Genomic DNA, 21,537 nt, shown 5'->3' on the forward strand with positions numbered 1-21,537 from the left:
TATATAACCAATAAGAGAAAATGGTTAAAATTCTTTAGATTACAAACTCTTTCATATGTAGGCTCTAAATATTTTCCAAAGATGAAAAGTAAGCAGTTTTCCCTTCAAGGTTTTTATACACACACACACACACACACACACACACACATATACATACCCTTCCAGATAGTAATGTAAAAGTGATGAAAAAGGATTTATGGTTAATAGAGAAACTGTGTGTCAACCAATAAGAAAATGCCTGGATGAAGAAGGGATATAATCTGTAGAGTTGGTTAATCTTCCTTATAAGTCTTCTTTCTTTTCTCAAACTCTGTGGACATTTTTCTAACGGAAACTAGTCCTACTGAGCATTTAAGATAATTTGGCCTGAATTCTTCAGAATAAAGTTGATTCTCTGGTTTGATAGTTAGAAAATAGTCACCTTGAGAATACTCACAACATTGATAAAGTTACCTTTAGTAGCTTCATTTTTTCTGCAGACAAGGATTTGTACTTTATAGTCTTCCAAGCCTCTGCTTTCAGAAGTACGCAAGTAGTTAATTTATCAAATCAATTCTCTGGTCTTGAAACATCAGTTAGGGAGAAGTCATGATTTTACAGCAGTTTGTAAATCCCTTGCCTCTACTGACAAGGCTCCTTTTCCATTGTGCAGCTTGAACATTATGACTCAAGCTTACTCATCTGGACTAGGAATGAATTAAATTTTTTAGAGTAAAAATCTGAAAGAGAAAGTACACACATGTAATTCCAAGTTGCTGTTTTTAGAATGGAGCCTTTCTCTGGAGAGATTTTAAGAATGTATTATCATACTGTTCCATAGGTGTTCTCTTTACTTTGATGTCCTGGTAACAGTTTGTAGCTAAATAAAAAAATTGACATAAGAAACACAATTAGTTCAATGAGAAGCCATTTATGATCTACTTACAGATTTGGTTTTTTTAAGAGAGGAAAGGGTGAGATATTAATTTGATTGGTAGATATAAAAATAGACATATACATAGAAATATACACATGGAACTGGCAAAAGGAGTGAATTTGTGAGAAATAGTTTGAATTAAATCTTTTATGCATACTGGCCATCACAATGAAATGTCATTTAAGTATTCAGATCTTCAATATGTTATTTGTAAGAGGAATGATGATGTCTACATTACCTATGTCATAGAGATTGTTTTAAAGAGAGTCCTTTGTAAAATCTTAAAGCTCTTTAGATGATGAGCAATATAATAAAAACTGACATAAAGCTCATTAAAATCTTTAAAGTTTTTTATGAGCCAGGTAGGTAACTCAATGGAAAGAACAGTGGTCCTAGAGTCATGAAGCCCTGAATTCAAATCCATTCGCAGAGACTTACTGACTGTATGACCATGGGTAAGTGATTGTCACTTAACCTCTTTTATCTTCATACACATACACACACACACACACACACACACACACACACACACAAATGGCAAACCAGTCCAGTATCTTAGTCAAAAAAATGTCAGGGGCAGTGTGGAACACAGGATCATGAAGAGTCAGACACAAGTGAATGACAAAAAGTCTTTACACACATTATTTCAATTAACAACTCTGTGAAGTGATTATTTTCCCTATTTTACAGATGAGGAAACTGAGATCCAGGAATATGATGTGATTCACTCAAGAAGTTTCCAAATCCAGTGTTTCTGTCATCATACTATGATGTGTGTGTGTGTTCTCCTTAACAAGAAATTAAATCTGGATCATAGTGGTAGACATGTAAGGACATTTATCAAATATTATATATTTAATATAAAACAATTTCATGTAATTCAAAAATGTTTATTGAATACCTATTGTGTGCAAAGAACACATTATCCTAGGCATTCTGAAAAATATAAAATATAAAAAAAAGTTTACAAAACTGTTATGAGGAAAGTCCTATGCAAATGATAATAAATTTTTATATCAATAAGAATTAATACTATTATTATGATTCTATCTGTGCATTCAAGAAATTTGAGCAGTAGGATATCCTAAAAAGCAAATGCTCAAATGCAAGATGAGAGGTAGAGGTAAGAAGGATATCTGAAAATTATTTGAGCAATGTAACGGGCTTCAAGTTCAATATTAGTAAATTCTGTGATATTATCACAACTATCCTCAATTCACCACTCTTCTTGAAACTGTCATAATAAAAAAAATTCCAAGAATTAGCATCCTATAGCTGTCTCCTCTGCTACGCCTACACTTGGTAATTCCATTCATGGTAGCTGACACCATCTGGGCATTAAAGGGGGGTGAGAGAAATAGAATAGCCTGCCCTCCCTCTACCCAGCTCTAGCTACGGGACTGTTCCTGAAAAGATCACAGGATTAAAGAAGAAACTTTCCATTGTTTTTCCATTTCCAGGGTTCTTCTTTAAAAAAAAAAAAAAAGAAAAAGAAATGTGGCCTCTAAATGCTCATGAAAATTTGAATGGAAGAGATCTGTTTATATAAGATCAGACTCTACTACTATCATGTGCAAGTCTTTCAATGTAGGAGGTCATTGCAGGTGAAGATGAGATTTATAGGAGATATGTGACTTGGAAATATGTAATTTTGTTTGACCTGAAGTAGAAGTTTTGTTCTTATCTTCTCCTGTCTCTCACTCCTTGCTAACTAGATTACCAGAAGAGCTGGTAGGTTGAGTTAAAGGGTTTTTTTTCCCCCTCTTCTAAGCAACCACAATGAAATAGCAAGATTTTTTTCTTTCTCATTTTCTCTCTTACCTGCTGGATTTCAAGCAGAGAAGATGCCCCAACTCTGACCTTCTTCCACATTGTTCAGAGGAGTGGAAAGCTGGCAGTAATTTCCTAATTTTCTCATTTATTTCTTAGTATCTCTGCTAGAAAAGCCAAAGTAGAAGTCTCTCCCTCTAGGCCAAGAAGAGATGATACAGTGCAATTTTCTGCTAAGAATAATTGTGTAGTTTATATTTCTAGTATTATTGTTAAAGAATCCATTTTAATTATACAGGTGAATATTGATATAGTCACCATTGAGTTAATAATTCACCATATGTGTAGGTGTATGTATAACACTTATGTATATATGGGTATATATGTATATGTGTGTTCATTATCCCCATTAAATAAACCTATCTCTAGACAATACTATCGCAAATTTGTGTGGTTAAATTTTGTAGACATAATGCCACCAATCTCAAAAGAACCCACAAATCCTCATAGATTTCAGAATGGAAATGATGAAAGATTCAGGATGGAATTTCTCTCCTCCCAGCTTTGTTCAAATATACCCCCCCCAAAAAAAAAAAACTCAATTACACTAAAAAGCATGGTGCTCAGAATTAAAAAGGTCATAGTCACACTGTATCTGATCCTATTCTGTACACATCTAGAGTATTGTCTTCAACTCAAGATACTGAATTTTAGAAAGTACATTAATAACTTGGAGATTTTCTGGAGAAAGGTGACATCAAAGATTCTAAAAATGTTATATGATATCAGTTGAATTAACCAAGAATGTTTCATCTGAAAGAGGAAACACTTAGAGGAGTGGTTCTTAATCTGGGTATGTGAACTTGTTTGGTTTTTTTAATACATATTTTGATAACTATATTTCAATGTAATTGATTTCCTTTAGTATTATTTGTGTTTTATTTTAAGCATTTAAAAAATTGTTCTGAGAAAAGGTTCATAAATTGTATAAGACTGCTAAAGGGTCTATGACATAAGAGGGATTAAGAATCCACTCTCTTAGGGATACATGATAATCTTCTTTTTTAGATTTGAAGGACTGAAATGTGGAAGAGGAGTGGGGAGTTGGGAGAAGGACAAGGAATTAGGTTTGTTTGTGGACCCCAGAAAATAAAACTGTAAGTACTTAAGAAGAAGTTGCAGTGAGATAAATTTAAATTTGGTATATGCAAATATTTTCTAACTATCCAAAAATTAAATAGATTGCCTCTGGAAGTAGTGACTTCTCCATTACTAAATATCTTCAAGTGAAAGCTAGATAATCTCTCTGTTGGTTATGTTTTAGAAAGGACTCTTGTCTAGATATAGGTGAAACTGAATGATCATTAAGGTCCCTTCCAACTTTGTAATTCTACATATGCAAAAATAAATAATATTCAAAGCACCATGGGTAAACTACATAAGAGACACCAAGAACTATAAGAGTTCAGAGGATGCACGAATGCACTTCTGAATCATTGGGGTATTGGGGAAAGCTATAAGAATTTATCTTTACAGGTCACCAGAAAAGATTTTTGTTTGATTTCCAACATTTCTCCTGGTGTATTTTAAATGTATATGTAATATTGTACCCACCATATAACAGAAGCCATGGTTTAATATATAGAATAAGAAATGTATTGTTGGATGTGTTAAAAGTGGAGATTTATTTTGCTTGACTATGCTTAGATGATACAAGTTTCTGACTTTCTTTAGAATGAGTGCAAAAAGATGAGAGGAAGAAAAAAATCAATGTCTGATAATTTTTAAATAAAATTAAATGAATGAAAAAACCCTAAATAATTTGCATAGAAGCTAGCCAATAACTTATGATCAGAAAACACAGTGTACAAGTAGTTAGCAAAATTAAATTATAATTAATGGTGGACTACCTCTGGTTACCAGGTTAGCCTCTAGCATATAGAGAATATCTTCTACAACAAAGGATTACATGAGAAAATAAACAGAAATCACATGGAAGAAGGCATAGATGACTTGTATCCTAAGCCCATGAGGGGAACATCCATATTCATGAGATTAAAGAACCATTGTAATATTTTTTAAAGTACAGTTTAAACTATTTAACTATTAACTAAACTATAGCATTTAAACTGTTATAATAACGCAGATTTGTGGTAGCATTTTAACTGGATATATCTACCTTTACCTCCTAAATTCACTTGTTTTGAAGACCTCAGAAAAGGAAGTCTAGTACACAAGGAGTCTAGTACAAGTATGTCCCAAAGAGAGTAAAGCTTTTCATTCTTTCCAGGAAAACTCCAGGAAATGTGATATGAGCAGGATGTGGATAAATTCCTTATCTTCATGACCTTTACACCAACTTCCTATGTGATACTGTAAAGACAGGGAAGAAAAAGTCCCTTCCAAAAAGACCCTTTAGTAATAAAGTTTTCTCTTCTAGTTTTCTTGGCTACAAAGTCATATGGATCTATTATTCCTGAATATGAAAATAACAGGGGGTCCATCAAAATTATAGTTGACAAGTAGTGAGAACAAATTAAGAATCAAAACTTGAATTCTAGTCTCAGCACTGTTAAACAAGTGTCTCAGTTTTGTCTTCTCTAAACAAGGGAATGGACTCATTAGACACTGCTGGCTCTAAAATTCCATTTTTTTTCTATGCTATTTTAAAAGGATCAATATCTCGGGCCTTATGTATAGACCTTTTGAAAAAAATTGCCTGTTCTGCTCCAAAAGTAAAACTTTTTTTTTTTAATTTCCCAGAATTTTTTTAAAGGTCAATCAATGGAAAGAGTCTTTTGTTTGGTTTTCTAGATACTCCAGTATTGTTTAAAACATAAACTTGATAGTGTTATGTTAAAACAAAACAAGAAAGTGAAAATGATCACAAATAAAAATGTAACTGTCTTTCCCAGTTTCCAGCCAAATAAGATGTAAAAACTAAATAAATGGCATAAATAACACCGAGTGAATTTGGATTTTCTTTTTACTAATTCACTGCAGTGTTGTTCTAGCATCATTATTAAGTCAATATGGGGAGGTATCTGATGATTGAATCATAATCTTAGATATGCCCCCTTTAGGAAAAAAAAATATTTTCACAAACGACATTCAACAATCTGACATGTGTATGTATACGTCTCCATTGTCAAATTTCCCTCTTATACAAAATAGAACATGACTAGCATCAAGTATCTTATTCTTAAAAGAAAAGAATTACTTTTCTAAAACTCTCTATGAAATAGAGGAGGAAGATGGGGGGAGGAAAATGAAGAGAAAGAGGAAGAAAAAGAAAAGATAATGAAAACAAATTTTGTTCAATGGCTCCAAAATCACTTAAGTTTTCCAAGTACAAAAGTATAGGTCATTCAGCAAACTATATTTACTGTATACTTACATGGCAGCTCTTTAATTGTTATAATTATGATGCAGATATATAATTGAAACAGATGTTCCTCTTCTCTTTCAGAAAAACACAAGAAAAGTGTAAACTTGCTGATATGGCATGTAACAGCTCCATAGAACAACGGAGGAAGAAAAGACATTAGCACATGACAATATTAGTTTTTACTACATTACTAATTACATAAAAAGTATAACTTGAGAACATTAAATCAATATAATTTTCAACACTACAGAAGGGAAACAAATAGATTTGTATACTGGCCTATTTCACATCTGTAGTTGGAAAAACACTTCTGAAAGAATCAGTATTTGGGGGGAGGAGGGTGTTGTTGTTGTTGTTTTTAAAGCCACTGTTGCTTTCAAAACACAAGGGGAAGAGAACTCTCTAATCTGTGCCCATACAATATGTATTAGAATGATCCCCAGGGCAGTGCTTTCACTGAGTAGGTGTTTAGCAAATGTTGATTGACTGATTCATACATTAAGGACTTTCTGCTCTGATATTTCTAGTACTTGTCCAGAGTTCCTAAAAATTCTTTGGAATAAAAAGCCTATTAATACTTAGAGGCAAATTAACTCAAAATAGTTTTCTTCACATTTAATTTAAGGTCTCAACATAACATAAAAATTGGATTTTTAGTCAATAAAACAGACAAATAGAGGAGTTAAAAGACTAACAGATGTGTCCCCCTTTTTCTGCACTAGCTAGGGCCAGAATATTTTGGAAAGTGATATTATAGGAATTTTATTTTCTTTAATGATAAGTGTTTATATATAAATATGTCCTAAAGTTATATTAAGATGGTGGGGATTTTAAGTTAACAATTCAAAAATGTTTCTTTTTTGAGTTTAAAAACAAATGATGGAACTCATGGGTTCCCAATATACCAATAAAGAAGTTTGCCATAGCTTCTCTGGGACTCTCAGATGTCGTGCTTCTATTTTTATAAGAATGGGCTGATTTGTCTTAGGCTATTACTGTCTATTACTGCTGGAAGACTTGGGGAAAGGTGGGAAGCAGCAAATTCTGGCAATCTGCCTAAAGAGAAATCAATGAAACAAATTAATCCTTCACAGGCTGCAGTGGCACAGTAATCCATCACTCAGAGTTGCTTTTATATACCAAATCAGAGAGCAGAGGAAAGAGCCCTGAGGGACATCACAGACAACAACTTACACCAACACTGGGAAAATACAAGGGAATCAGTTTATTTAAAGAGGATAGATTTCAGTTGATTGCCTATTTCATCAAATAAAGATTTTTCTTGCATAATGTTGGGAACCCAATGCTACATATTCAGAATTCTGTACTGCTTTTGCCACTCACATCAATAGGATGTGAATTTTTTAATTATTAGCATTATTAGTAAATATCTATAAATATGATACTATTTTTCCTGTTCATTTTCCAAGTATTTAATACACTTAAAACTTTCAGTAAAGACTAACTGCAAATTTGCCCACTAGGCTACAACTTAACTGATTAGCTTCTGATAAGTCACCTTTGAGATGCCCTTTCATGTACAGAAGGAATAATTCAAAGTGTGTGAGCTTCTAAATACTGTGTTAAGTTTAAAGACTTGAAAAATGTCATTCTCCTACACAATGTAAATTTTTTAAAGCAAATTAAGCTCAGTAAACAAATAACTTTTTTCTTTATCCTTTAATTCATTTAACAACGCTGGGAGATACCTTTAGTCTGCTTTGTTGCTGAGAGAACACTGCCAAATCGTTAACAACTATCAATGCATCTTCATCAAGGTATAGTATATTCATATGTGTAAACATAGATCATGTCAATGTCTGCATATGTGCCTATTCAAGCACATGCATATAGTTCTACTCCTGAAGATGATATTTACACAGAACAATGTGCTCTAAAAGACAACATATTCCCATGATGAAAAACAGTGATTGACAAGAAATGTGCTATTATATTGTATTACTGTTGTCAAACATATACTTCATTTGTGGAGTTCAATGTAAATAGTAATCAGAGAGAAAGATTTTTCAAAGCTTAAGACAAACTTTGCTGTCCAAGTCCTGGCCCAAAGAAGAAAGATAAATTTAAATAATGCTAACTGGACAATCCCTAAATAGCATATTTGATTCTAAAGACCATGACCATTTGATTGTAATTCTTAGCCATGTTGATGCATTTTTAATTCAATGCATGGATCTGGCATTTATTGATTTAATAAAATTAAGGGAATTTCACAGTAGCTGCTACTGATGAACTGTCACAAATTTAATTTAATGAAATTCTTAGGCAAGAACATATGTTTATACAGGAGAAAGACAACTTATATAAGTTGGAGAAGTCACATTCCAACATAGTAGTCCCCCTTTCAATTGAAAAGGTGCCTGAAGATTTTTGACCAGAAGGAAAAATTTTCCCAATTCACTGAAAGTATTCCCATTGCAGTCCAAAGTGAAGCTTCTTAGCCTACTTGGCCCTTCTGCTATTTTATGGAAGTAAAGTTGTTGCCCAAGGGGCACTATAGTATACTGCCCTTCAAAAGCCTTTTAGGCTTCATACTAATGGCTAATGATCTTATGATCTAATGAGATAGAGGCAATTTCTGCTGTATCAGAATAAGCAAGTGTTAATGCTAAATCCCTACACAACCCCACCAAACGCACACATACACCCTCACATACATACACCTTTCTTTGCCTCTCATTAATCCCAGACATATTCCCTTACCTTGATGTCTAACATAGTTTCAAGCAGGGAGGCAGCAAATTATCCCTGGGCCCTGGCCTTTTCCACAGAACTGTCAGGGCAAGAGAAGGAGAGGCAGGAAATGTATATCTTCTGGGAAAGGATTCTGACCAAACAACAACAAAAAAAGTGAATGAGGGAGAGGAGAAGAGATAGTATCAAAAGGAGGAAATACTAGAATGAAGTCCTTGGTAAGGAAAGGGAAGAAAAATCTCCACATATTTCTGCAACATGTATTTAAGGTACCACTACTGAAAAAGGCGAACATTTTTTTTGTCAGAACCAGAGTAGCTAACCTGTTTGTAGACTCATCTCCTGCCTGGCACACCTGGGGAGCATGTTTTCCTCCGTTTTCCAGGGACTTTGAAGGAGCGGATAATCTGAGGAGCCAGCGCTGCTGTTGCCCGGGTCAGTAAAACTATGCTAATTGGTGAACCTAATTGCTTCAAGCAGTCTTGTCTCTAAACAGGGAGAGCTCAGTTGATGGAGTCAGTCTGTTCCTAATAAAATGAAGAAGCACTGAATTAAATTCCCAAGGAAGGCCCTATAAAAGTTTCCACCCTGTAACCAAATGACTTCACCTATGCTATTATCCCTCAAATGACATCTTTGAAAGAAAGCAGACTCCATTCAGCCTCCATATTCATAAATTGGCTCTGCTAAACCAGTCAATCTGGATTGATTTAAAAAGGCTTTTTCATCCTTCCAATCAAATGAAGTCATTGTTAATTAGATGCTTTCTGTTAACAATGTCACTCTTCCCGGAATTACCTGCTCACACTTCGAAAGCCCGCTAGAGCAACATCTGGAGCAGCAGTTTCTTTCAATCAGTCCTCAGCACTGAGGCTGGGCTGCACAGTGGTGGTATTTCCTCTTCTCAGTCCCTGTCTGAAGGAAGATCCTATTCAGTATCCTGATGGCGATCTCAATGCCAGCGTTATGATTTGGAGAGATTACAAATATCTCTAGATATTTGGTTTATTCTCTCAAGACCTGTTTCTGTAAAACAACACCCGGCAGTTTTTCAACTTTGGAATGCCTTGAAGAAGAATGTTTTTGAACTTAGAGCGGGAACAAAATTGCTTTTCGACAGTTTGTAGCCACTCAAAACCAAAAGTTCATCGCCGTAAAAAGCTGAGTTTAGGGGTCCCCCCTCCAGTCTCTGGGACCTTCTCCCTGGCAATCCCAGGTGAACATCTGTTGAAGCTGCAACTAACTAGTGCAGCACAGATTGCTTAGGCGGTTACTAACTTTTGAAAGGAAATGCTTTTTCGGAGAAGTACTAGAAAGATTTCAGCTATTGAGAATAGAGAAGGGGGGAGGGGGGAGATGCAGACACCATTTTTTGCACTGTTGATCTTTCATCATCTTTGCAGTCTGGATTGGGGTGATGATAAGATTCCAAATTGTATCCTTGACTACGTGTGGTAAACTGCATGCAAGAGAGGAGTAGAAAAGATCATACAAGACTGACGCTTTTCTCTGAGCCTCCGATGAACTGCCCAGAGCTAGAGAGAGCCATCTCCCTGAAGTGCTGCATTAAGTTCTGGAAGCCCTAATCCCAGAGAACATTGACAATTTCGCACCCAGATTAAGACTGATAGAGCTAAGTCTTCAGTCAGTGGGATACAGAGGAAAAATAAAAATGGAGTTTTGTTCCTCTCCCAGGCGTGGTTAGTCCCACTTGCTGGGCTTTCTGACCACCTTCCATCTCCATATTTCTCTCTGTCTTAATTGAACACATGGATTTGCTGTTCTTTCTGCTCCAAAAACTAATTCCAATCTTAACTTTCACAGAAAATGCGATCCAAATTTCCACACACACTCCTTTTTCATCAGTCTTTCTCCCCTGCCTCTCCACTATGCAGCTGCAGGATGAGTTCTAAGAAAGCTTCTCTTTTGGTTTAGCTAATGTAGATTCTTACAAGACCTAACTACACCTGATACTGATGTCACATCTTGTATCCTACAACACCTCTATGATAGAAAGGAAACCAACACTTTATCAGAAAACAGAGCCCTGAGGCTCCCCTTCCTCCTGGAGTCATATTTTCTTCTAAGCAAAGGGATTTCATATACTCCATGGTTTCTCCCCAGATGTGTTCTCCAGCAAGAGTGGAAGGATAAGGTAGAGAAGGATAGGAATTGATTTAGACTTCCATAAATTAGTGATTTATTCATAAATGATCTTATGCTCCCTACAGGAGTAGAAGATGACAATGTTGTATGACTTGAGAGAGGATGGGTAGATACAAGATAGAGATCAGGCCTGTGGTTCCATTAATATAAGGAACTCCCAGGTGAACAAGTTCCATCTTCCAGTGTTTGTGGGCACCTTCTTTGCTACTTATAGTCTTAGAAAGTTACTTGGGACCCTAGGGGATTAAGTGACATGCATGTGCAAAATCAAGCCAATATGTGTCAGAGTCTGAAATTGAATTCAAGTCTCCCTAGCTTCAAGGAGATTTTTCCATTCACTAGGTCATGATTCCTCTTATGGCAAACATCAACGTAAAAAATGGCATTTGGAGCCTCCAGCCTGCTAGTTTCAATCCCTTGGCTTGATTGGGCTGGGAAAATGCACACATAGGTACACAGAGAAAAACAAAAAACCGGATTCTGAGGCTAAAGACAATCAAAGACTTAAACTTTCTTGCCTCTGGCTTTTTTCAAAGTGAATGAAGTAGCTTCTTGAATAGCCTTAAGGAAGATACCAAGACCAGGAAATTTTGGGGAGGGAGGGAGTGAAGAAAGAGAGTTTACTCTAAGTGTGTATCATCTGACCTTTGTAAACAGGAGTCATCTGGCACTGACATGTATCACATATCTTGTAAATTAGAGATCTGGCTATTCACCTGAAGATGACCCTCTCCTAATGCAGACTGCGGAGGAGATAGGACTCACAAGGGTTAACTAAAATTAAAATCTTAATTTCTTAACGATACAACATTGAAAGACAACAAATGATGAGTAACAGTGATAGAAAGGCGGAAGAATGGCTGAAGACATGCAGGTAAACTCAAGGAATTTAGAACTGTAATCTCAAAATCCTTGACTCCTAGAACTTCTTGAACCATTAATATCCTGATGCTCCTCAGCTCTTCAGAAGGTCAAGCTAACTAAGTTTCTTGTAGCTGTATCTCTCTTGTCTGGAGCTCTGGGAGGAAGGCAGACAATAGCGGTTGAAACACCTGCGATCTATCATCGCAATAAAATATGTACAGTAATGTGGAGTCATTTCTCTTTCCGCTTCCAGAGGGAGCTCAAACCTGAAAAATCAAGGTTAGCATTCTCCAAACTGTAAACATTTTCAACAGGAGACACTACAAAACATGAAAGAGAAGCTTGCGGCCCTAACCCCAGAGAGCACTGACAATTTCGCACAGAAAGGACGTCCTGGTTTCCGTAAGATTCTGATGCCTTTTTTGTATTATTAGTAGTAGTGTTTATTTATGTCCATCTAGAATAGGACATGCGGTTTGGAAGTGCCTTTGGTGTACTTGGGACATAAGGGTTGGGAACTGGGGAAAGAGAAGAGACAGGCAGAAAGAATGAGAGAGAGAGAGAGAGAGAGAGAGAGAGAGAGAGAGAGAGAGAGAGAGAGAGAGAGAGATTTTAAACACCTACTATGTGCCGGTTACTCTGCTTAAGTGATTTAATCTCATTTGAGAGACATAATTATTGATGCGTAACTCATAGTTTGAGTTGAAACGGAAGGGTGGTTTTTAAAATGTGGATGTTTATGGCTATTTTGTAGTTATGAAGTTCATGTAGCTCTAAGAAATCTTTGTGTAGCTACGTCCACGTACTTAAGCGGTTTATCACAGTTCTTTATGTTTCAAGGAAGGTGTCATGTCACATCCACTCATAGTATGTGTGGGACTCTAATCAATTCACATACCTGTCTCTATGGTTGTCTGTACAGTACTCTACCTTCTGTTGTGATAGACCTAAAACAATGCCGAAGTTTCAAGCACCTGAATTCTGCATAGGTTCCCACTCAAAGTTAGTACTTCCTCCGCTGCCAACGCCTGACCCAAAAGGCGAGAGAAGAGGTTCTATGTGAAAGGACAGAATGAGTTTGGAATCTAGGACTTGGGATTTGAGAAGGGAATGGAATATGATTGAATCCGAGCTCTTCAGAAAAGTATAGTTATTCCCCCAAGTCAGCCCTGTCCCTCGAAAACTCCAGCTACCCAGCCCTAAAGCCCACTAACAACATAGACAGTCTCGCCACCTGTTCTTTCTGAACACCCTGGTGTTCTCTCTTCCACCCTGGTCCTTTCTCCACACTTCCTGAGAGTTTCCCAAAGCCCAATGTGCTTCCCTGAAGCCCTGTCTGATGGGAGAAAACTGCCAGGCAGATACTGAATACTCTGTGCCTGACCCAACCAGAGACAGGGCTCCCAACGAAACATACAATCAGGTATTAGTTGATCAAGTATTAGTAGCAATATGCTGTCTTCGAAGTACCTAGATCCTTTTCTCTCCCAACTCCCAACTCGACCCAATTCCAAGAAATAACACTGCCACTGTTTGGGGTTGTTGTTGTTGTTGTTTTTAAATACATTAACCGGATCTTTGTGGTCTGCCTTGTCAAACCATTATGCCTTTATCCCCATCAATTAACCACACCTCACGGGGCTGCTATTAAGAGCTAAATTGAGCTTAAAAAGTGAGGTATCCCATTTCATACAGATGTTGTAATCTCCCGCAGATAATCGCGGCAGACAACCAGAATAACGTTGGAGGTCAGGCCGAACTCCTTGCTCTGGAGGAATACTGGTTTCCTCAGAACCAACTTCTGGGAGCTGGAGACCTGGTGCGCAGGGAGATCAGTTACCAACTCTTGGCGAGGTGAGAGACTGAATAAGCCGACGGCTTTAGGGGCTGCTGGGAGAATGAAGGCTGGCAAGACAGGCACTGTTCTGAGGTCCGGTCAGAGAGGTCACGGGCACCCGAAAGGGAAATCTCCTAGGTAGTGCCACGGAGCACTCCAAGAGCTGGTCGTGCGTTTTTACGCAAGAAGTTGAGCTTGAGGCTACATAGTTAAGTGAAGGAAGGGCAGTGCAGCTTTTTCCGTGCTCTCCTCTAGGGTTGCCGGAGCCTTAATTAGGGGATCTGACTGGGTGGAAATACTGGAGAGTTGCGATATTAACCCACCATATGCCCGCCACTTATTTTTCTTCCCAAGTTAATTGAATCTCCACAAGCAAGGCTGAGATCCCCAAAAGCTCGACACAGGCAAAGGGGTTGTAGGACGGGTGCTAGTTGGAAACAAATTGACGGGACTGCAGTTGCTTAAGAAGTAAATGGAAGAATATGAAAAAAGTGGAGCTAGGAATCGAGGATTCACTCAGAAAAGACGTGAGCGCCCTGCTATAGTTTTCTCGATTCTTATCTCAGTCATGATCCCAATCCAGCACACACACCTTCCCTTCCCCCCATCCCAGTTCAAATAGCTGCAACTGGAGGAATCGAGGGCTTCGGATGTCAGCATCCACTAAAAAGGTCTACAGAGTTCTGCTTCTTGACCCTTAGAAAAGGATTTGAGTTAGGGCGGGCCTGCAGAAGGAAGGCACATCAGTATATCGCTGCCTTCGGTGCCTTAGGTTTCACTCTCAGTGTTGGGTACAACAAATTTAGTCAAGCCTAAAGAGATTAATTTTCCAGAGTAATCCAATTAAAAGATTTCTAAAGTAATCTTTTGCAAAAAAAAAAAAAAAAAAAAAAAGGGGGGGGGGGTGGAGCGCAATGCCACTAAAGAGGGCTTGGTGACACTGATTTATCGCCGGAGTGAAATGAGTGGGCAGGACTCTCTCCCCCTCCTCTTGATGGAATTTGACCAGTACATCCTCTCGCTGCCTCCAGTGGAAAATATATTTGCTTTTCGGAAAGACACCCATCCATCACGCCAACCTGTGCATCCGATAATATGGAGAGGAGTTGGGTTGCTTACAAGCACCATAGACTTTTTAAAGTGCTAATAGATTTATGGTCTCTTTTTCGACGCCCATCCAGAGTAATTAGCACATATGTTCTAAATAGATGATAGTTTTGTGAGCAATAAAGCAATTACCCATCGTTGGAGCTGACAGTTCCTCCAACTAAACTCCAACCAGCAGCTAATTGGAAAAGTCATTTCAGCTCCATTGTCTGCAATTAGTCCTGCTAAACTACTACACCCCAACTAGCTGGTTTGAGGTTAATTTATTCCCTCTTTTTATTTTCATTGGAAGATCCTTAACAAAATAGGACTTTCCATTTGTCCTTCAGGACGTTACCCTGGGACCAAGTGGAGACCTGAGCATATTGGGAGTGGGAACAGAGGTGGAGGTGGGGACAGTTCCTGGGTTCCCTGTCCGATAATCTGTACCAGGTTGGAAAAGGGTGCACCTCTTTCCTAAGAAATTCTGGGTCCAGAGTCTAAACTCTGAGTCTAAATAAAATCTCTTCCTAGCTAGCAGTAAGTAATTCGGTTAAGTTTCAAGATTCTAAAAGTCGTTTTTCTTCCTTGGCATTAAAACTAGTCATTGAAGACACGGATTCCAAAAGTGTCCCCTGCCTCCGCACTCCTCCACCCCACCTCCAGCTAGTTCCACAGGAGAAATCTGTGTCTTCTAGGCAAGACCAAACCCGCAAGAGGAGCAAAGTAAACCTAAGTTACACTTGACTCTCCTTCGGTCTGAACTCTCAGTGGGGAAGGAAAAGAAAGGATTTTATTGTTGACCCTTCGAATTGGGAGGGAACCTCAAAGCTCTTGGGACAGCGCCACACCCCACAGTTTTTCCCCTTCTAAATTTAGAAAGTTTTCTTTTTTTTTTTTTTTAATTGCATTTGTGTGTGTTCGTGTGTGTGTTTGGAGCCACACAGGTCTAAGGCTTGTGCACAGTGAGTGGAAAAAATGTGTTAAACGGCGGTTTGCTGCCCCATCGGAGCTTCCAAATATCCAGCGGCTGGGATTCTTCTACTTAATTTAATCTTTATTGGACGGGGCGGCTCCTTCGCTCCTATTCACCGAGAGTGCGGGGAAAGTATCAGTTGAGGTTGGGGATGGGGGGAGGGCACGGAGAAAGTGGATGGTGGAAGGGTTGAAACTGGAGGTCGTGGGACCTACATATTCTATCAGGTACTGCTGAGAGAGCGAGAGAGAGAGAGAGAGAGAGAGAGAGAGAGAGAGAGAGCAAGCTCGGACAGAGCAGGTGATCTAGATCTAGGAAGAGTGGCAGAAAAATTCCCTCAGGCTCTCTACCCTAGTATCCTAGGGTCTGAGAGGTCTGGAGGAGGGAAGAAGGAGGGAGATTTGTGGGTTGGGATGAGAACTTGTAGCCCTAGCAACAAAGTATTCCCTAAAAGGAATTTAAAGCGAAATGTCCCCAGGCTCTGAGGGCAATGAGAATATTGCAAAGAGGAGAAAAAGAGGTAAAGCCTTCGGGAAGGGGGGGGAGGGGAGGCGGTAAAGTTGAAGCCCCTTCAGCTTTTGATATCAAGCATACTTTCCCGGACTCCGCTTAAAGTCCTGTGGATTCTGCCCACCCACCCTCCCACTCCCATAGCCCCCCAGAAGTAAATACAACAATAACTAAAGAAAACAACTTGGCTAAGATTTTAGTCCGCACATGAAATTTGCTGAAGTAATTCTGATTTCAATAAATTGCACTTAATTGCTTAACTTCAAGGAGACGGCGTTATGTATTTATAGCAAAAAAAAAAAAAAAAACACCTAAATCCGCCTGGTATCAGATTCCCGTCTGCTCTCCACCACTTATTTAATTTTTTAACCAAATTAATAACTAGGAGTGCCCACAAAGAGGAGAATGTATGAAAAAAATTACTTGCAGTTTTTTATATTACTGATATATCTTCTCTCACTTGACTTTCACTATTCCTGCATCTTAGGAGAAACAATTCAATGGAAGTGTCCTTTGCAGTTTAAAATTGAAAACGGTCTCAATTTTAAATAAGATATCTTCACTAAAATCCCTCTACCAAACCCCACAATCTTCCGATGAACCATTTGATCTTTTAGGGCTTTAAATATAATATCCCAGAAAGAAAATAAGGATGGAATTTCCAATGAAGCGCATCACCTGAACTTGATAAATATAGTCTCTTCCTCCTTATTTGTGGCTCGGGGAAAATATCATCTGCCTAAGGACACACATGTAATATGTAATGTGAATTAGATAGCTTTGTATATATGTGCATAGAAAGTAAAAAAGGACAGATAGAAAAGAGTATAGCTCTACATCCGTAATAGGGGTCTGTTCCTATACATTTATTTACTTCTAGAGTAAAGGCATTTTCGTTGCTTCCATAGTTTCTTTCCATTAAGAGCGATTAGATGGTGTCTATTCAAAATTGCTGATCCAGAGAGAAAATGGGAGTGGATAAAAGGAGATTTCAAGTGACCTCCTCGTCCCTTTCACACCAACCTGAGCCCCAGAATAGCCAAGGATCAGCTAACACAAAAGCTTTTCCCTTTTCCTTTCAGTCTCAGAAGATTCCGTGCAAGGGGTTAACAATAAAACATAGAACTCTCCTCTGGTTTGGTTAGATCATGCCATTGGAATACTTTATTAACTGCCCCGTTGAGAGAAAGCTTTTTTCCCCCTAACCTCTTCTGAAATGTGTAAATAAAATATACGTAGCATGGTAAAAATACATAATTATTTACAGCTGTCTATAGTTTGCATGAGCTTTTTGTTATGTTCATTCCATCCCATTTAAACTTTATAGCATCTACCTTCTTCGCAATGGTAGAAGACACTGTAATAAACATATCTTACTACTGACAGTTTAAAAGAAAATGTTAAGGTTTATTATTTAGATCAACCCTAATGATAAAGTTAAATTGGGTTGCATCACTGCTGTAGTCACCAGTAGCAGACTTGCTGGGTTTGAGAACCCAACACTTTTTGCACTGGTTTATCTCATTGGCAGAGAAGAAAGTGATATGCAATACTTAAACATATTCTAGCGATCTTTAAAGTCCGCGAAATGTCCAACTCAAATTTACTCCTGATGGACTAATCCCTGTAGTAAAAGAAATAGGATCTGTGACAGGTAACTATTAAGGAAAATGATTATATAGTACAGTTGATTGTATTGTCAAGACAATCTAGCAACCTTCAAACTCACTTCAAAACTTCAACTTTCCATCCAAAACCAGCCTATTTTCCTTGAGAAGAATAACCAGGCAGTCATTTTTCACGTCAGGCATTTTCAAATGGAAAAGTCTGGAAGGTTTTTTTGGGGGGAAGAGGTGTGATTATTATTATTATCATTATTATTATTATTACTATTACTATTATTATTATATAAACAATTTTATAGATATGGCTTGATTTTTTTTACTTTTACTTTTACTCACCTCCAAAGTAAATATTCAGTTCTAGATTTATGAATATGCCCGAAATGATTGTCCCTGCTTTCTAGTGGAAGGTTTGATTTGCATAAAAAGGTCATAGTTGTGCCCTCTTTCAAGTTACCCCCAGAATGGTACTGATCCTCTGTTCTCTAAGGGAAATGGGGAGAGGAGAATTTCACTTATCCTGCTTGTTCCCAAACACTTAGTTTAAATGCCTAGTTTGGGGCAGAAAATGAAGCTGTTTATTAAGTTAAAGCAGGTCTGCACTCAATCTCTGGATGTTGACACTTAAAGGTGACAAAGAATAAAGGGTTAGGTTGACAGACTGATAGATAGCGTACATAGATCTATGCTATAACTGCTCAGACAGAATTCGTGGCTAGACTAATAGGAGAAAAGCTCTCAAGTTGTTCCTCACACTCCTATTTTCCCGATGACAATAAAAGGCAGAACTTTTTTGTAGCTCAGGAACTACAAGCTCACCTTAGTCTCAGGGACTAGGGTTCCTTCTGAGAAAGAATAGGATTATTTTTAAATAACAAAATCATAGATATGTCTTTCTCTTTTTTGTCTCCAAAAGTATTAAACTTAGCACATAATTGTAAATATGTCTTCCTCATCTCCACTCACTTCTGGCATTAATTCTGAACTAAGAGAGACTAATTGATTCAGCACCTTTAAAATAAGCCCTTTTCATAAAGGTCTGCAGTGGGATCAGAGAGACTGACCTTTTTTTGTTTTTTCCAGTGGCTGTCAGTATGTTCATTTTTCTAGATGTAATTGACAATACACAGTTGTTCCTGTTATCTGGTCTCCTAAACTAAATAATGTAGCTTTTTAATGGTATGAGAGGGATGATGTAGAAGAGAATTGTTCACAAGTATCTGGTCTCCTGAAGGGCATCAAAGCTTTTGAAATGGATTTAGAAAATATTTTTACAAGACCACTTTTATTCAGTGTGTTTTACCAAAAGGCCAAAATTAATCATTTGAATAGGTAGGTTGCATGAAAAGAAAAATACCAATACCAAAACATTCACCAGGATTAGTGAAGAATGATTCAACAATCAGTTGACTATTAGAAAGATTTAGGGAAAATATTTCATCATACTTCACTATGTTTAGAATTCAGAAACAATCTCCTGGGGGGAGGGGGGAACGAAATCTTCCTGTGTCAATATATTGTTCTCTTTCTCTCTGTCTCTGTCTTTCTCTATCTCTGTATGTGTGTCTCTCACTCCCTCTGTTTTACTTTCTCTATGCATTTATCATATACATTTTCTCTAACATATGCAATTTACTGGATTCTAATGATTAGGGGTAATTCACTATTCTCTGGAAGGTTTGGGTTTGTTTGTTTGTTTTGTTTTAATTGATTAACACTCTGTAATGAAACAGAACAAATGTGTGTGTGGGTTTGGTTTTGTTTGTTTTTTGGGGGGAGGGGAACAGGGCATTTTGACCATTTAGATACTACCCTCCACCTCACCAGTGGGAAAGTAGGTCCTCTTTTTTCCTTTGGCCTTTTCCTTTGACCACACAAGGGACCATCCCTTGTCCCAGATCAGTTCAGAAGAAAAGCCTAAACAGAACTGGAAAGAAGACAAGGACACCATGAAGGATGAAGTTCAAAGGGAAATTTAGGCCAAGAATGGGTTTACTTCTACAGAGAGGTCTTATTTGACAGAGCTTATAGAGAGGTCCAAGCTCTATGTGAGATCAAACAATACCTCAACAGCCGACCCAGTTGAGAACTAGTAGCTATGATATAGATGGCAATGCACTACAGAGAAGGGAATGTGTGGGATGGGAGGGAGCAATCATGTTCAACTGCACATAGAGGCTAGTCTTGACAGGGAAAAAGGAGGGAAACAAAGGGTGCTTTGCTGTAACTACATTTAAGACTCTAGGTGAGAAGAATGACTGAAAACTAAGTCTGATTGGAGAACCCAGGGGGAGAGGAGCCCAGGAGAGAGTCCAGTGGATGACTGAGAAACTGGGACCCTGCTCAGATAAACATGATTGAAGAAGTGTTTGGAGTTCTATGGAGTTGGTTAATACAGTTGTATTCTCAAAATAATGGCTTCTGTTATATGATATAGGCAGGTCTTATTCCCCTTAATTTAACTACTGTGATTGTATGTTTAAATCTGAGAGTCTCAGGACTATGAGGATGTTAAGTTGAAAAAGTAACACCAGACTGGGTTTCAAAAGCCCCAGCACCACTGCCTCTCCTCAGGACCTAAGCTGCTGCTTTTATCTTCCATCAGCTGGTGTCCTTGTTTGAGAAAGGCTGGAGCTATATAAGGGCCGTTGGAAAATGTTTCTGCATGGGGAAGATGGAGAGGAGCAGGTGAAATCTGGGACAAAGGGTGCTACAAAACAGAATTAAGGGGTCAGTTGAAGTGGGCCTGCCTGGCTCAGCCAAGCTTGGGTTAGAGCCATGCTAGGAGAAAATCAGTGTTTCTGGTTGCCAGACCCTCCTCTCCTCCCCACGTCGACCCCCCAACCTTCACACTGAAAAGCCTTTTAAAAGTTGATGCAGATGCAACTTTGAGAATGAAGATGGCATGATGGTTATACTTCTTTTAGAAGAAGGGAAGTGCAAACAGCTGCTGAGAAACAGGGCTATAGCCCTGGGGGCCAGTTTTCTGTTTGACATACAAGGTGAGGCCAATCTTGGGCTAGGAAAGACTAAAGATTGCTTCTAAATCATAGTCAAAGCAAAAAAAAAAAAAAAAAAAAATAGGAGTAATGTCGGATCTAGGCTTTAAAGAACAGGACTCCACCCAATCATGCCAGCATTTTCACTCACACCCCATCTCCATCTCCAGTTCTTTTTAAACCATGAAAGCCCTGAACTCTTATTTTTATCCCCCAGCTTCTGGAGTAAAAGCCAGTATGAAGGAGAGTAAGAAATGCAATAATTGGTGAGTTAGGCTGGTCCCTTGCAGAGCTATGCCCTTCCTGGGCCCTTCAGGTTTCCTCTAGCGTTGCTTCACACGCACATCAAGTAGATAAGGGTTATCCCACCCCTTAACCAAGTAAAACATTGAAATTCTGTCACCAAAAAAAAAAAAAAAAAAAAATGCCCCATCATATTGAGTACTTGTGTTGCCACTTCAAACAGCATTAGCAAAACAACCATTCTCCCCTTCCTGCCTTTCTTCTCCTCTGACCCAAGTCTGTGCTTCTAAGACTAGAAAATGTACTTTAAAATTTTTCATTGATGCTATTCTTTTCTCATTCCTTTCCTCCATACCTCCAGTGCATTTTCTACCTTGGCCTTAATATCCCTTTTGACCTTCCCACCTTTCATTACAACTTCAAGAAAGGAAGAATGCAGAAGGAG

At 38.1% G+C, this 21,537-nt stretch overlaps 1 long non-coding RNA gene across 3 annotated transcripts; it reads right to left on the reverse strand.

The window, feature by feature from the left end:
* Positions 1 to 1,431: 1,431 nt before the first annotated feature.
* On the reverse strand, positions 1,432 to 12,134 carry LOC116423446. 3 transcript variants are annotated; one of them, XR_004234059.1, is made up of 4 exons: positions 9,588 to 12,134; positions 8,799 to 9,316; positions 6,084 to 6,200; positions 1,432 to 2,883 (listed from the first exon to the last, which is right to left on the reverse strand). It is a non-coding gene; the product is annotated as an uncharacterized LOC116423446 (long non-coding RNA). The 3 variants fall into 3 exon arrangements; XR_004234060.1 differs by lacking the exon at positions 1,432 to 2,883 and having other exon boundaries at positions 3,601 to 6,200; positions 8,799 to 8,922; positions 9,113 to 9,316; XR_004234058.1 differs by lacking the exon at positions 1,432 to 2,883 and having other exon boundaries at positions 3,601 to 6,200.
* Between the last annotated feature and the right edge of the window lie 9,403 nt (positions 12,135 to 21,537).

The sequence above is a fragment of the Sarcophilus harrisii genome, chromosome 1 (genome assembly GCF_902635505.1).
Source record: "Sarcophilus harrisii chromosome 1, mSarHar1.11, whole genome shotgun sequence".
Lineage (NCBI taxonomy): Eukaryota > Metazoa > Chordata > Mammalia > Dasyuromorphia > Dasyuridae > Sarcophilus > Sarcophilus harrisii.